At 40.2% G+C, this 9,865-nt stretch overlaps 1 protein-coding gene across 1 annotated transcript in view; it reads right to left on the reverse strand.

Moving 5' to 3' along the window:
• Nucleotides 1-9,205, reverse strand: part of LOC132098906 (plexin-A4-like) — a 224,646-nt gene extending 215,441 nt beyond the window's left edge. Inside the window, exon 1 of the mRNA XM_059505180.1 lies at nt 8,663-9,205. The gene's annotated coding sequence lies outside the window, so the exon portion shown is untranslated. The remainder of the gene's footprint in view (nt 1-8,662) is intronic.
• Between the last annotated feature and the right edge of the window lie 660 nt (nt 9,206-9,865).

Below are 9,865 nucleotides of genomic sequence, written 5' to 3' on the forward strand. Positions count from 1 at the left end.
AAAAAAAATTCGAGGAAATTTTGCTTTGACAAAAGGGCACTTAAGGGGCAAAGGAGCAGGTGCTCAAGTGAACCGGTTCTTTCGGACAGTTCGATCAAATAAAACCAGTTGAAAAAAAAAAAAAAAAAACGGTTCACCGGTTCTTTTGCGCTCGATGTAATATCATTCGCGATGACTGCCCTTCATTCAAGCCTTCGGTTTACCCGCACTCATAACACTAGCACAGAATCAGTTCAGAATCAATCATCAAAAGAATCAGTTCGGTTCAGACGAGCTGTGAGTCAGTCTGCTTCACACTGAATCACACATGTGCAGTATCATCAGCTCCTCGGTTCTCGAATCGGACGCATCAGATAGAAACAGTTCTCGTTCAGTGTACGAATAAATGTCGAAATAATTATTATTTATTATTGTTCTGCGTAGTTTGAAGAGATTTATTTTTATATTTATCTCGGAGATAGATAGATAGATAGATAGATAGATAGATAGATTTAATCAGGAAGAGGGTGGGGGGGTCAAGGAATTTTTTGGCAGGGTCTTCAGACCCCCCAGGACCCCCCCTGGCGCCGCCGGTGGTCACAAGCAGACAGAACTGTCACTCGCAATTCACACGTTTACCTACATAAAATCCCATTCAGTTCCACATAGAACCACTCATGGCATGAGAATATGTGCATATTCATAAACAGATCTGCAATAAGAAACAGTCTCTCTGTGTTCCTAACGCAAATATTTAAGATGTAAATAAACTTTTTGCTCTGGCAAAGAGCAAACACTTTCCAGGTACAAGATTAATTTATTTCCCAAAGAAACACTGCATGTAAAATAGATAGGACAAAATTGAAAAATGTGTGTTTGTTGCTAAGCTTTAAAAACTGTTGTAGTAACCCAGTTATAACAGAAGATTAAGTACATGGATAATTTGTTCCACCACACACATACACACAAGCACGTTTTCAACAGGCCGGTAGAGAAAAACAGTCAAGCAGAGTCTCATTAAGCACAACAAGATTACAAAAAATTGATTTTTCTTCCTCTTAGATTCCTGTTGGCTACTGCGTCTGGATATTATACTTTCACTTTGTGACGATACAAGCAAAAAAAAGCCACTGGAAATATTATATATGCACGAGTATACTGTATTTATGCAGATAAAGTTAAACACACTTGTATATCAAACTTTATGTAAAGAGCTTCCCAATAGAAGTTAAATATTGCCAAAAAAAAATAAATTCAAGTAGAATTTTCTATATAGTACATTATATAAATAAAAAGATAATGTTTGATATAATACATATCCCACTGACAGTGCAATAATGCAGTTTACACAGCTTTATTAATTAGACGATGCCATTATATTGCCATTATTCTCACCATAACTGCATCAATTAGTAATTAGAACAGAGCAATAGACAAACTCAAATACATATGCTGTGCCTTGGAGCAAAGCAAAACCTTAACATGATTAGCTGGTCCAACCAATCAGCAACCTATAAAAACAGAGGGGGCGGCTCTTCTTTGGAAATGCAGACAGAGACAGTCATTCACCTGATCCCAAACCAGTCATTCATCCTCATGTCAGCTGCTCTGAGCACCTACTGAAAAGTGAAGATACTTTTACATTTTAGCCCAAGCCAGTGGCCCCTCATCCAAACAGCTATATTTCTAATATTTTATTAGAAATAAATAAAAAAAAGTATTTTTTTAAAAAAAAGTCTCACTCTTATCATTAATACAACCCGAATTCCGGAAAAGTTGGGACGTTTTTTAAATTTTAATAAAATGAAAACTAAAGGAATTTCAAATCACTTGAGCCAATATTTTATTCACAATAGAACATAGATAACGTAGCAAATGTTTAAACTGAGAAATTTTACACTTTTATCCACTTAATTAGCTCATTTAAAATTTAATGCCTGCTACAGGTCTCAAAAAAGTTGGCACGGGGGCAACAAATGGCTAAAAAAGCAAGCAGTTTTGAAAAGATTCAGCTGGGAGAACATCTAGTGATTAATTAAGTTAATTGATATCAGGTCTGTAACATGATTAGCTATAAAAGCTTTGTCTTAGAGAAGCAGAGTCTCTCAGAAGTAAAGATGGGCAGAGGCTCTCCAATCTGTGAAAGACTGCGTAAAAAAATTGTGGAAAACTTTAAAAACAATGTTCCCCAATGTCAAATTGCAAAGGCTTTGCAAATCTCATCATCTACAGAGCATAACATCAACAAAAGATTCAGAGAAACTGGAGAAATCTCTGTGCGTAAGGGACAAGGCCGGAGACCTTTATTGGATGCCCGTGGTCTTCGGGCTCTCAGACGACACTGCATCACTCATCGGCATGATTGTGTCAATGACATTACTAAATGGGCCCAGGAATACTTTCAGAAACCACTGTCGGTAAACACAATCCGCCATGCCATCAGCAGATGCCAACTAAAGCTCTATCATGCAAAAAGGAAGCCATATGTGAACATGGTCCAGAAGCGCCGTCGTGTCCTGTGGGCCAAGGCTCATTTAAAATGGACTATTTCAAAGTGGAATAGTGTTTTATGGTCAGACGAGTCCAAATTTGACATTCTTGTTGGAAATCACGGACGCCGTGTCCTCCGGGCTAAAGAGGAGGGAGACCTTCCAGCATGTTATCAGCGTTCAGTTCAAAAGCCAGCATCTCTGATGGTATGGGGGTGCATAAGTGCATACGGTATGGGCAGCTTGCATGTTTTGGAAGGCTCTGTGAATGCTGAAAGGTATATAAAGGTTTTAGAGCAACATATGCTTCCCTCCAAACAACGTCTATTTCAGGGAAGGCCTGGTTTATTTCAGCAGGACAATGCAAAACCACATACTGCAGCTATAACAACAGCATGGCTTCGTCGTAGAAGAGTCCGGGTGCTAACCTGGCCTGCCTGCAGTCCAGATCTTTCACCTATAGAGAACATTTGGCGCATCATTAAACGAAAAATACGTCAAAGACGACCACGAACTCTTCAGCAGCTGGAAATCTATATAAGGCAAGAATGGGACCAAATTCCAACAGCAAAACTCCAGCAACTCATAGCCTCAATGCCCAGACGTCTTCAAACTGTTTTGAAAAGAAAAGGAGATGCTACACCATGGTAAACATGCCCCGTCCCAACTATTTTGAGACCTGTAGCAGAAATCAAAATTGAAATGAGCTCATTTTGTGCATAAAATTGTAAACTTTCTCAGTTTAAACATTGGCTATGTTATCTATGTTCTATTGTGAATAAAATATTGGCTCATGTGATTTGAAAGTCTTTTAGTTTTCATTTTATTCAAATTTAAAAAACGTCCCAACTTTTCCGGAATTCGGGTTGTAATTCCATGTTTACATTCACTGCATTCCGTATACCAATCAATGTCTAAGCCTCTCTCTAACTATGGCCAAGAAGAAAAAGATTTTGAAAATGTCAGCATTATATTCATCCTTGCTGATAGCACGGTTTAAGGTCTCTGAAAGCTCTCTTGGGGTAGAAAGACAGGCAGACTGTCACGCATTCAAGGTTGAAACGCCACTGGAACACACTGAAATAATTAAGTTTCATGTTTTATCACACTCTGATGGTACTTGCCGTTTCTCCTTGAAACTCAGGGGCACTGAGGCAAAAGAATGCATTGAGTTCTTAACACAATCATCCACATAATACAACTCCTGAGGTAACAACACCTACACTTTAACAAATGGATGCACAAACAAAAAAGGCCATATCGTTGCCTTGCGGGTGCATGCAAATGCACACACATACTGGCATTCACTTATTACTTTAGTCTATTAAAATGCAAGCCATAATTGGCCAAATGTAGACACAATGTACACTCACAGTACAAAAGCCTTGTTTCCTATCAGTCTCTAAAGAGAACAAAATCCACTCAGTTCACTAAAACTTAAATACTTCATTAACACAATCTTCATAAATTCCTAATTCATACGCAGAAACCTCCAAATAGAGTCAGCGTCTGTAAACTCTGTGAAGTCCCATTATGAATAGAATCCTTACTGAAATACCACTCAACACAAGTGTGAACTCCTCTGATTACTTTAGATTCCAGTACAAACCACACAGACTCACACTCTCAGCTGAAAAAAAGAGGAGTATAACAAAACCGTTTTCATTTAAGTCCGCTATAACCTTTCAGTTCAAAGGTTTTCAAACAGTCAGTGATGCGTTACTGAAGATGATGCTCAAGCTGTGAGGACAGAGGACTGGAGATGTGTCCACTGGACAAACTGAACATCAGAAACATGCGTTAGATGTGTCCTCAGCTGATCTATGCTGCATTAAGGCAACCACAGGGGTTTGCAGTTGTATTGCTCTGAGACACAAGGCAGGGATGGAAATTAAAACCCGCCACCAGCCAAATGCGGGTGTGTTTGTGTTGTGGCGGGTAAACTCGCTTCACCTACCGGCCACCGTGGCGGGTAAATAAAAATAGCATACAGTTTCATTAGTTTTCATCCCTGGTGTGTGTACAACACGCAATAAAGTATAATATCATCAGAAGCAGCTCCATGGAGAAGGGCGGTGTAAACCGGGCTCGAAACGGCGGCGTTGTTCCCAGTACAGTGTTTGCAGCTGAAAGTTAGTGCCGCCGGCGGAGTCATATATTTGTTGGTTATTTACTGTACGTTTTATAGCACGTGCTCATGATATACAAGATCGTGTGAAGAGTTGAATTTGTTATCGTGTACAAGTTTCCGCATACTGTCACATCTCTGTCAAACCTCGGTAACTTTTAGATTATAGGGACAGTTTGTGTTTATCTTTTTGTTTTTAACGGCATAATAAGCAAACTAACAAACAGTATTATCGGTTGTGTGTCTAACTGCTGTCCGGGGGATGCATTTTACTTCCAGTCTTCAAGTACTTTTTCAGAAGTTAGCTCTGTGGCTAGTATGTTAACCCTCTATATTGCGAGTAAATCACTCTCATATGCGACTAAATCTTCCTTCTGGCTACTAAATGATGTCTAATATGAACCAATGGCTAATAAATTATCTGATTTTACTCGCCAGTGTGTTAGTTGGAGGCTAAGTTTAGCACAGATATTTTCACTCGCGAACACTCTCTGACTCTCCGTCAGACAATCTGTGCTTTTTTTTTTCCTCAATGGATGCGCAACGCACCGGTGTTTAAAGGCCGTGTTGCAGGGTTAATTTTTTTACGAATTTGTGCAATTTGCTTGTTGGTAATAAACATTTAAACTGTTATCTATTGTATTTTATGTTGTTGGGTATCACAAAACGGAATATAATACGAAAAAGTAGGTAAAATCTTACAGCGGTCTCCTTTCCCCCACAATGCATTGCATCACGTCACGTTGGGGAGAGAATTTACCAAAGCCCGCCTTGAGAGCATTGAGAGTGACTAGAGAGACGAGAGTATTCAGATAGCGCAGATTATAGATAAATAGATAAATACATAGATATATATAGATAGACTAGATATATAGATAGATAGACCGACAGATAGAGAGATATCGACCAACAGCGACCAAAACGCACTCACTTCCCTACAGCACAAGCTTTCCAACGCAGTTTCCATGGGACAGCACCGCCCACACAAGCACCTGCCAAACACAGCGACAGACATGCGGCTATGTTTGCAACAACATTTTCACCGGAGGAAGAGATAAACGCTTAGAAACGTCCATATAGCTGGCATGATGCCTTTTATTTCTAGATGACAAAGACAAAGTTTACCAGTTCTACGACACTATGACAAAGGTTACCGGTACTTATCTGAACTAACGTCATGATCACTGCCACTAGATATAAAGAAAACGTTGATTTTTCACTCGTTGCTATTCAATGACAGTAAAAAATATATGTGTCGCTATTGTGCACTGCTGCTCGTAGACTAGCTCCAGTGCTCATTGCTGTGATGCTAAAAGATAGCAACTCACCAGGACACTTCAACGTGTACCACTTGCATTAACACTGCATCCATAGGCAGTATTATTCGTAGGGGCTGCCATCATTGTTTCGCGTGCTGTGTGACCTCGGAACTCTGAGTCCATCCATCTAGTACGAGACACGAGTTCATGGGTGGGAAGTCACGGGTTTGACTGCTGTTCCAGTGCACTTTCACGGGTTTAAGGTTGGAAAAACACGGGTTACGGATTGTCTGGAACGCAGCATCATACTAGGCTGAGGCTACCTTTCCTCGACTTCTCCCCAACGTGACGTCATCACAGAGTTGCGTAAAAAAAAACGTTAATACCAAAAAAGTAAAAAACTGGTCTTTAAGACCATTTTTGAGACATTTTAAAAATGACATGCATATCTTGAGTGATTTATGTACCCATTAATCGAAAGTGGTGGTTAACCTGCAACATGGCCTTTAATGTACCGTGAACTCTAGTGTTAAGGAGCATAAATCGCCGTCACTTTCTCGCAAACTCATATAGAGAAAGAGAGAGAGGGGATTAACATGCTAGATTTAAACAATATTATTTGTTGTATTTTGATGTCAAAATAATGGCGTTCCTATGGAAGACTTCAGCTTTTAAGAACAGCTGGGTTTTCCGGTAGTGGGTGGAGTTAATGCGCAAATGGCAATCTCATTGGCTGGCGCTCACCTATTATCGTCCCTGTTTTGATTTCAGCAAATCAGTTCGAGCGAACAAACAAAACCTGAATCCAGCAGCTCATTAATCCTTAGTAATCCTTAGTGTGTTTTATTAGTAGGAATTGAATTATTATTATTATTATTATCTTATCAGGAGTTTTGTAAGGTTTTTTTCACAGAAACACTGAATGTCTAAAAAAGCACCACCACCAGTCCAGTTAAAATGTTCAGTTAAAACGACTAATAAGCATTCAAACATGGTTAACAAGTTTACTTCTAATTACTAAAATTCTATTCTTAAATTATATTTGATTATTATAAAGCTTGACTGACTGGGGAGTAAACTAAAATAATTACTAGCCAATGGCGATTCAATTGCCAAGGTGTCCGTAGAGGGTTGTAAGTTATGTAGAAACAACATTGTATCACTACACATGTTTGACAGCTCTGGCGTGACGAGACGCGTAAAAACGATGTATTAAAAATGCTGTGCGTTCGTTTGAAGATGGTGTAAAAGTTTCCAAGCAGAGATTTCTTTCAGTGATACGGTGTTGAACAGGGGACTTTTCCCCACGTGTTCCCTCAACCACAAAAAATATAAAAATACACATACAAATACTGGTGAATCCTTTCCTTTGGAATTAAATACAACATGATTAATGTGTACAAAAACAGTGCAGTGTATCATCCGGTTGGGCTATGGAGTTGAGAGAATGAGCTACTTCAGCAAGAGTCGGATGTTTCAAAACCTTGTAAGCTGCCTAGATAGGCAGCATTTTTGAGCATCACTGAAAGAGAAAATGTCAGTATTTCACTGAGACTTGAGATTAAATAAACTGCTTAAGTATTGTAGATCTTGTAGTATTAATTTTCACACGCAGTTACACATTGTCGGTTAAAAACAAGAAAGTGGCTGGTAAAAACATTGAGTGGCTGGTAGATTTTGAAATCCACCAGCCACAGTGGCCGGTGGACAAAAAAGTTAATTTCCATCCCTGACAAGGCAATGGCTCCATTGGAGTACAGGATTAATTAGCGGACTCTGGTTTAACATGTTAATTAGGGAAAACTCTTGATCCATTCATAATTGCAACGGTGTATGTAAATAGACCAGCATAAACAATGCTGATGATAGATCACATATAATAGCCGCTCATTCCCCACACTGCGCCGTCAGGTAATGCGCACGCGGCTCAAAGAGCAAGTAGCGCTCTCTAGTTAACGCTCTCGCGGTACAGCCGCGTGCCTGTAACGGGCTCTTTTTCCTTTAGACTTTAAACAGTCCCATGCACGCCGTTTATAGCGTTTCATCTCTGGCCAGCCAAGCAGAGTGTTTCCAAAACAGCGCTTTTGCGGTGAAACATGTGCGTAAAATAATGAATGCTAACTGCGTCAGCTATACTTTCTATCATAAACCACGTCTTAAGCCTAGTATTATGAGACAAACTGAACAACATAGTCTAAACAGTTTAAGTATCCTACCTATTATAGACATAGATCAGTCCACACTGAAAATTGTCATTTACTCAACCTCATGTTGTTCCGAGCATTATGACTTTCTTCCGTACACAAGATATGATGTTAGGCACAATATTAATGATTGACAGCCTCAGTCACCATACAATGAAAGTGACCGATGACGGAGGCTGTCATTATACACAACATCTGCGATCCAGAAAGTAAACGAGGTTTGGAATAACATGAGGTTGAGCAAACGATGACAAGACTTATCATTTTTGGGTGAACTATCCCTTTAAGAGTCGTATGTGCTTGTGTGCCTTTCATAAATAACTGCGTATTTTAAATTTGCAGTTTAAAACGGTCCCCATATCCTATTCTCAGTTTTAAACGTAAAAGCTCCAGGGAGTAAAATCTCTCACAATTCTGTAATGCACGGGTGCGGATGCTGCATTGCCCTCCTCACAGTACGCACTTATACTAGGCTACATAGCAGGTAAAACGCCTCGCTTACCTGCACAAATAACCTTTCCCCAAGCATTATTCTGTTAAATAACAAGTTCAATATGTAAAACGCCAATCCCGTTCCACGGTTGTCCCGTGTCAAGCGCTTACCTGTTCTTGCTGCGGATTTCACTTCACCGCCGCAGTCGCGCTCACACTGCGGATGATAGACACCTTTACAGGAATCCCAACTCACTCCACAAATACAGCCAGGCGCCGTTTTAAAACACTCGAGTATCACAGACACTTAAATTTATCGAAAAGATCCTCCGCGTTCAATCTCCTCAGGAAGAAATGACAGGCGAGCTGCAGAATCCCATCACCCACTAAACCGAAGTGCTGGTGACCGTTAAAACTGCCGCTCGCTCTATAGTTTCCATCGTGACGTGCTGTTTGACAGAATTTAAAGCGCGCTAAAACGGCAACTGGAATTCCGCGTGCAGCAGTTGAGGGACAGAACGCGCCGTGCGAATGCGTGCTGCAGTCAGAGGGGCTGTTTCGGAGTTTGCTGGTTCGCAGCTGACTCCCAAGTAACCAGAGGAGAGGCGTGAGACAGTGGCTTTCCGCTGAGACGCAGCGACTGTCTTGTTTCACAAACCCTTCTGACTTCTCGACTGCAGTGACATCCCGAGTCTACCCGCTGATTGGGCTAATTGTAAAATCTTATTGGCTGCAATCAGCGCGCGCGGCTGGCATGAATGAGGCATATGCTGCACCCCAGTGTCTTTTAATGTGTCTATAATGCACGCATTACACAGTGGAACGGATTTGGGGGAAACACTGGTGAATATAACACTGCGGACAGAATGGTTTACGGATTTGAATATCTAATCGACAAGATGATTTGGAGATTAGGATGTAAACATGTAATACAAACATTATGTCAGGAGATTAGCTTTAAACTCATTTATTTACGCTCATTATTTTATCCCTCCGCGATTAATCAGAATAAACAGATTCGTAAATAAATCAATCCAAGTGAGGATGTTAATTATACAAAAGGAACATGCTAATGGATATGAGTTACAATAGAGTTGTACTCTTGACTCCAAGAGTTACAATAAAAATTCTACAGATGCTTCATAGAATGACGTTGCAGACATAAAATATAGTCCAGCAGGTGTCTATGACCTTTGGCTGATATTTGCATAACTTTAATTACCAATAATCTGACAATCTTTCCCACTTTGCTGTAAAGTAGGCTACTTGTTGGAATCATGGTATGCTTTATTCACTGCAATATTCCTGAACGCAAAGGTCTCAAAACACTGCATCACAGCTCCACCTGCAGGCCCATACTGCATCCATATTCCA

The sequence above is a fragment of the Carassius carassius genome, chromosome 22 (assembly GCF_963082965.1).
Source record: "Carassius carassius chromosome 22, fCarCar2.1, whole genome shotgun sequence".
Taxonomy (NCBI): Eukaryota; Metazoa; Chordata; class Actinopteri; order Cypriniformes; family Cyprinidae; genus Carassius; species Carassius carassius.